This window comes from Adiantum capillus-veneris, chromosome 5, assembly GCF_014529385.1.
Source record: "Adiantum capillus-veneris isolate H3 chromosome 5, ASM1452938v2, whole genome shotgun sequence".
NCBI classification, from domain to species: domain Eukaryota; kingdom Viridiplantae; phylum Streptophyta; class Polypodiopsida; order Polypodiales; family Pteridaceae; genus Adiantum; species Adiantum capillus-veneris.
In genome coordinates this window covers 33,094,089-33,101,816 of record NC_140935.1, presented here as the reverse complement: position 1 = coordinate 33,101,816, position 7,728 = coordinate 33,094,089, and the positions used below count along the sequence as shown (strand labels likewise).

The following is a 7,728-nucleotide window of genomic DNA, read 5'->3' as shown; positions in this document are numbered from 1 at the left end:
CGTCGAGCATTCAAGAACGTCTCCTATCAATCATGTAAAATTCCATTTTTCCACGTCACGTTCGAGTTGGTCGTGTTTTACTTCAAATTAACACATACATTTTTAATGATAGAGAGTCACTCTTATTATGATACACAATCACCACAATATGGGAAATTTTGAAAATCCGAGCAGTGTTTACGGCATTTATGACAAAATATTTTAGGTCTTTGAATATTTGAGAGGTTTTTTTGGGAATTTTATATAAATCAAAATTTCAACAAAGAATAGTCATGAGCGACTCGTAGAGCTCGAAAAAAACCTATTTTAAAGTAATCCCACCTCTTAATTTTTTTTATGAAGGTGAGAATACCTACAAAATTGTAGTAATTTCGGCTTCCAGACCTGCGCTGCTGTTCGACTTCCAGAGTTGCTGTCCGTGCTACTGTTCGGCTTCCAGATCTGTGCTGCCTCAAAGCGCTCTGCATTTAGGACTGCCAACACACAGGTACATTTAAATACAAAAGGATTATTTAGTAACATTTAAATACAAGAGCAATAAGGGTCAATGCATGCCTTGGTTGCAATTGAATTGTTGCGTTATTGTTGTGTCCTTTTGGAGAGAGAGAGAGAGAGAGAGAGAGAGAGAGAGAGAGAGAGAGAGAGAGAGAGAGAGAGAGAGAGAGAGAGAGAGAGAGAGAGAGAGAGAGAGAGAGAGAGAGAGAGAGAAAGGGGTACCCTCAAGTGGTCAAAAAAAATGTGTGTCATCTTAATTTCCTTCCATTTTCAATTTTCAAAAGTCTTGTTGAGCGCAAGGGGAAAAGGAGAAATTCTAAGCTAAAATAGAGGAAAAAAAGTGTAAAAATAACCTAATCTCTAAACATTTACTCTTTGTGGGTTGTCGCAATGACCAAATGCCAGTGCACGGCCCTATCAACAGGCTTGAAATTTTTCCGTTGTTGGCTTGCTTAGCCAATTGCTTCCCACCGAATGATGTTAAATGATGTATCATTATGTCCAACCAACTAGAGATTGTGCATTTTTATTTTTATTTTGCTAATACAACTTCATTTTAAATGAGAGCTACTCATGCCATGACTGCACATTTAAGTTTAGCTTTGACTTGTGTAGGTCAATTCACGACAAGGGCAGTCGATGGCAGGCAAAAATGGTACATCTAATCGAAGAGGGCGTCCTCCTGCCAGGTGTTTCAAAGTTTCAAATATCTGCAATTAAATATTCTTGGAATAAATAAATAGCATTGGTTTGTAAAATATGTTGGAGATGTATCTCATGGGCTATGCATAGTATTTGAAATAGTGCCATAACAGTATCATTTTGTTATTCCATAACAATACTTTATGTTTCATTATGTGCTTCTGTCAACAACTGATTTCTTTTTGAAGGTTACTAAAAATGTTGAATTGTTTATTTACATTGAATTAGCCCTAGATCCCATGGTCGTGCCCGAAGAGGGAGGAGTAGTGACCAAATCTCTTATGGTCAGGTGGACAATAGTGACCAAGTCTCTTAGGTTTCAGCTACTATCATGGTAGAGGAGCTAGAAACACAAGAAGAGGAGATTCTATCTATGGACATGGGGCAGGGATCTTTACATGAGATAGATGAGACACTAGCCCCCGAGGAAAAAGGGTTGCAGATAGTCCCATGGGAGATAAGAGACGAGGTTAGTGCAGCCGCAGAAATGGAGGATGAACAAAAAATCTTCATGCATAGGGGAGCAAATATGCTTGAGAGCACACGTATATTTAGCTGCTTTGATTGTCCCTCTATTCCCTTGTGAAGATTGATTCCATATGCAAGGGCGAGAGGGTTGAGAGACGACCTTAGTGGGTTGAAGTTTTCCTTCGCAGAAGAAGGCTATATGGCAAAAAAAGGAGCTTTCATTGTCTTTTTATTGACATGCAAATGAAGGAGAGCCTTGTGACAGGTATGTCAATACTTTCTATCTTTTTGCCATTGTTCACATTCTTTGGATTTTTTTAAAAGTTTAACATTTGTGTCTACTCAAGACGAGATCAAAGCAACATGGGGACCTCTATGGAATGAGATCAATGATGAATTCGAATGTGAATTGAAAAAAAAACCAAAGTTTCAAGATCTTGTCAATCACACGTTCTATGTTTGGGAAGGGAATCATCGTACTGTGGCATGGACAGAGGCAATCAAAGAAAGGTTTTCCACTTCTAAGGAGAAGAATTGTCGTGCTTTGTGCACTATCATAGATCCTACCAAAGTGCCTGAGATTGCGTTGCTAAGCAGTTTGCAAAGAATGAACTTGTAAGTGTTTCTCTTGTTCAACTTTGCTATTATTTAAGTTATCATATATTTGAATGCTTACATGATATATCAATGCAACATGAATACTCATGCTCTGGTTGCCACTCATCTTCGTGATGAGATCTTTAATACCACACACATCTGTGCGGCGGATAATGTGATGTACTTAAACGGTTTACCCGAAAAGGATCAAAATCTAATTTCTACCGTACGAAAAAAGTATGCCAAAGGTTCCAAGCCTTGGTATCCGCTCAGTCGACGTTACCTTGGCAGATTGGTCTATGATGTATGAATCAAATTAAATGCTTTCTTTTGTCATTGGTATGCGTGATTATTAATATAGTCTTGCTTATTTTGGATTTTAGATTCAAATGACAAAAGAGAAAGAGAAGAGAATGTTGAATGTGAAGCATGGTTTGTCTGACGAAGACTTCAAAAAGAAAGAGGAGAGAATTCACCAAGAGATCACACACAAATATCAAGATCGTATTGGGAAGGTACTTTATTTGTTTGCATCTACTCTTTATTTGTGGCGAATGGTACAATATGTAATTAGAGTAATTGTCATTTTTATACTCATATTGCAGTTACTTAACATTGTGGATCCCAACCTTGGGACGGATTGGCTAGCAAGGGTTTTGTCTCTGAAATGGGGTAATGATAGCTGGGCTACATTGGAGAAATTAAACTTAATAGCACTCCAAGATGCTCCCGTTCAAAACAAGATTCATTGGATTTCTTTGCTTGAAGCGGACAAGATTACAAGGGGTGCATATGGTCTTAAGAAAGGAGATCACGTCTTTCACATGTAAGATGATCCTTGATAATTAATCTTGAATTTTTTGTGCTGTCCTTTTTTTCTCTCACTCTTTATGGAATTGTAGGTGGCTTCGTATAGAGGGTTTTTTGGCATGAGTCTTTGAAAGAGCATTTCATTTTGTGTCAGATCTTATGGATGTGCTTGGAGTTGTGCCTTTGCCACATGACTCTACCCTCACATTCTAGTTTGAGGAGATGAAATTTGAAGCCAGGCCCTTTTTGTTTCCATTTGAAGTGTCTCTTGGAGCAAAGACGAAGGATGTGGAGAAGCAGGCATGAAGAAGGTAGATACATTACGAATGGCAGCACAACGTTTGTTTTTCAGGTGAACAATTTATTAATTGCAATTTTATTAATTTGTTATGTTCATGTGATGAGCTTCATGTAACTTGTTAGCTGTTCATTGTAGATTCCTTATGTTTTTGGTATCCAAGAATGTGTTACCTTCCATGCATTTTTTGGCAAGACAATGGACTCAGATGGCTCCTCAAGACACATGCATGTACCCCTCAGTATGCGCACCTTGAGTGCATGGGAGATTGAGAATTGTCTGTGGTGGATAGATATGGAAAAAAAACATGTTCTTGGTCGTGAAAGAGAGCTGCATGACACGATGTCGAGGGATGCTGTGATACAAAATCCACCAGCATATAGAGAGAGGCGAGACATGCAGGTATGTTTACGCTTTGGCATGCGAAACAACCATAAGTTAGTAGTATTTTGACTTAAAATGTTTTGTTTAAGATGCGTGCAACTCTCAAAAGGAAAAGGAAACATTTGTGGAAACGATCATAGAAAAGGATGTGGGCTCAATGCCTGGTATGTCTTATAAAATTTTGTTAATGATTTCCAAAAATATGCTTCATAGATGACTAATTTTATATTGTTGTGATGCTCCAGTGTCTTCTGGCACCATCATGGCTAGGAAGACTATCTCATTTGTTTATCTTGTGGAGTCTCCACTACAAAACATATCTAGTTTTGTTGACACACGGTGCATGGCCATAGTGGGGGACTACATTGCCATTGCTATAGACTTTAGAGCTGGAATCTGGAATCCCATATGGATCCCCGTACATGAGCATCTTTCACGGGCACGTTTGGAGGCTACACTATATACTCGCGCGGGGAGAGACGTTCCATGGGCTACTGACTTCATTTTCTTGGATCTCCCCTTTGGTGGGTCACTAGTAGTCTCCTCTACTCTACCTCACTGGGACATTTGCAGTGAGGATCATGTGCGTGCTGGAGTTCATTTGGAATTCTCGACGCTAGCAGATTCAGGCTGGCTTCTAATCATGGTGTCTACGGCGGGTGAGAGATCCTTTTGTTATGATCATGCCATAAGATAGTAATAATCATTGTAAGTGTTTGTAATAATTAATGCTTTGAACAGGAGAGGCCATTGGATGGGTGGAGAGGTTTTGTCATGCTGCAGAGATGGTTGTTCATCGACATATTGTAGTACTCCATCATGGAGCCTATGGTCATTTTGAGAGTTTTGGCGGTCCTATTGAGGTGACACACTTGCTTTGTATTAATACTCTAATGATTTATGTTGTTTCTTTCTCTAACCGTGCCTCTTTTGTTACAGTGTCTTTGCTCTGTGCTATTTATGGTTCATCGAGTAGGTATGCGTCCACCGTGCTTCGTAGCAGAGAGCACTGTCCTATTTTCTCGCCTTGGCATGCAGTCATCGGATTCTTTTATGATGCATCATGTTCCGGAGCTCTCTCAAGTTAGATCATCATCAGGCGATCCATTGCGAGGTGGATTGCAACGGAGCCATTATTTTGTTGCATGCTTTGTGGAGCTCCTTTGTCGGCGTGGAGGTATTTTCTTGGAGCTTGGATGTGGTACAGCCCTTGCACTGGCGGCTTGTGTGGGATCAGGACGGACATGTGTTGTGCTTGACATTGATGAGCCATTGATTTTAGGATATGTGCTACCATTACTCCGTCGTAGAAAGCGGAGCAGAGAGGACCCCTCCACCTCCTTAGATATTGATGATGAGGATGATATGCCATCGCGTGTCAATCCCTTTGATGACTAGTGAGGCCCAGGTCTTACTATGCCATTGACATTGCTTATGTTTTTTTATCCTTTTGATGTCAACATTGGTATTTAGTGTTTATGGATATTGCTTATATGTCTTGTTTAGTATTTTGTCTTGATGATGCATTTTCTTGTTGGTTGGAAGTTCCATGCCGGTCTACGCAGAGGAGATGGTTCGGAGCATGGAAGCGCACATGCGATACGATTTTGAAATCTGTGAGACACGTCGGAAACGGAATGTCTACATCGACGATGAGTGTGAGAATTGAGGGATTTGTAGCATATGGTTCTTGTCATGTTTTGATGGAAACTTTTGAGTCGATGTTCTAATGTTTTAAGTCGTGGATGAGAAGTATTCACTCTTTGGAACAATTTGGTTAGAATTTCAAATCCTCCTATGAGGTGCCTTAAATGGCTAATGGCTTTGTTTTGAAATATTGACCTATGTACAAAGGAAGCTCTGTCCAATTTTTTTCAAAAACTAGTATTATGTTTTTCTTTGTTTTCTTGTTAGGTCATATGTATTGACAACGCGTTGGAGGGGGAAATTCTACATCGACAATGAATGTGACTAGTCAATCATAAGAATTGAGAAATTTGTAGCATTGATGTTAGAATTGAAATTCATGTCTTGTTATTTTCATATGGTTCTCATCATATTTTGATGGAAAATTTTGAGTCGATGTTTCAATGTTTTGAGTCGTGGATGAGAAGTATTCACTCTTTGGAACAATTTGGTTACAATTTCAAATCCTCCTGTGAGGTGCCTTAAATGGTTCATGGGTATGTTTTGAAATATTGATCCATGTACAAAGGAAGCTCTGTCCATTTTTTTTCAAAAACTAGCATTATGTTTTTCTTTATTTTATTGTTAGGTCATATGCATTGATAATGCATTGGAGGGGGAAAGTCTACATAGAAATTTGTAGCATTGATGTTAGAATTGAAATTCATGTCTTGTTATTTTCATATGGTTCTTGTCATGTTTTGATGGAAACTTTTGAGTTGATATTCTAATGTTTTGAGTCCTGGATAAGAAGTATTTACTCTTTGGAACAATTTGGTTAGAATTTCAAATGCTCATGTGTGGTGCCTTAAATGGCTATTGGTTTGTTTTGAAATATTGATCCATGTACAAAGGAAACTATATCCATTTTTTAAAAAGAAACTAATATTGTGTTTTGCATAGTTTTCTTGTTAGGCCATATGCATTGACAACAACACCATCATAGATATTCGCTCGGGTTCTTGTATGCTCGCTCACGCTTGCTCGAGCTATGGTAGAATTCCATCAAAGGTGATAGGGTGTCTATAAGGGTTAACACCAAGCCTCAAGAGGCAGCAAGGACACATGTCAAGCTCCTACACATATTGCCCCCTCGTGGTGTGCCTAAAGCCTATTGGTTGGCCTTCCAAGGGTCCAATGATAAATTAGTTAATTTAATTAATCTTTTTTGCATTTATTAAGTCCTCTCTCTCAAAGGGGAAAGGGGGACACTTGTCCCAAGGCTAGCATGCTTGCTTGATATGCCTCTTGCATGTGATTGGCTAGGCTTGGAGGGGTCCAATGAGCTTCAAGCATGTGCTACAAGGGGGAGTTGACCAAAGAAGGAAGGGGGGTTGCTTGGGGGTAAACTCTCCCACACACACTCACACACTCTCTCATTGTGTGAAGTGCAAAGTGCAAGAGCTCCATCTCCTTCTCCAAGCTAGTAGAGAAGTTGAGAGCCTACACCAACACTCTTGGCTATGGAATGCAAATCCAACCAAGAGCCATCTTAAGCTTAAGCTTAAGCTTGCCATCTTCTCCATCTTCTCATTACTATGCTATTATGTATGCTAGCAAGAAGAGTGCTGATAAGTGAGGAACTTCTTCTTTGTCCTATGGAATGTTTATTCTTCCTCTTCCCTACCCTCATCCCCCACTAGATCTCTCCACCTTAGAAGGTGTTTGAGGCCTTGGGACTGAGGTTTGTGATAGTTAATGCTTTTAGCAGAGTTTATATTATGCTGGTGATGCATGAAGCTTTCCATCTTCATTGCATCACTTAGGTCACAAGGAACACAAAGATTGTAATGTACCAACTCTCTCTTGATGGGAGAATCCATAATACAAATGCCTATTGGAGGGGGGACTGGCTCCACATAAATTTGGTCCTCAACTGTTGTAATGTTCTCTAAACTCTCTCTCTCTCTCTCTCTCTCTCTCTCTCTCTCTCTCTCTCTCTTTGTCTCTCTCTCTCTCTCTCTCGCAAAAGTATTGTTCATGCCAAGTTAACTAAGTACTATGATTTTATATAAAAAAAGCTCAAAAAATATGAGACCAAAGAAAATTAAAAAAAAAAACAAAAAGGAAAAAGAAAAAATCTCATATTAAAAGGAAGGATCGGGATCATTCCCCAAGCCCGAGCCCAGGCCCTTGCTTCAGTCCTCAGTCTTATAATATAGTATAGACGCTACTATATATATAAAGACTAGCACCTCAAGTGAGAGGAGGGCATGTGGGGCAAGTTCCTCAAGTCCTCCACCATTTATTTCACACTCACCCTTTGGACTTACTAATTCTAGCCTTCA

General features: G+C 39.5%; 1 pseudogene; it reads left to right on the top strand.

Moving 5' to 3' along the window:
- Positions 1–1,134: 1,134 nt before the first annotated feature.
- LOC147457108 (uncharacterized) lies at positions 1,135–5,152 on the top strand (annotated as a pseudogene).
- The last annotated feature ends 2,576 nt before the right edge of the window (positions 5,153–7,728 follow it).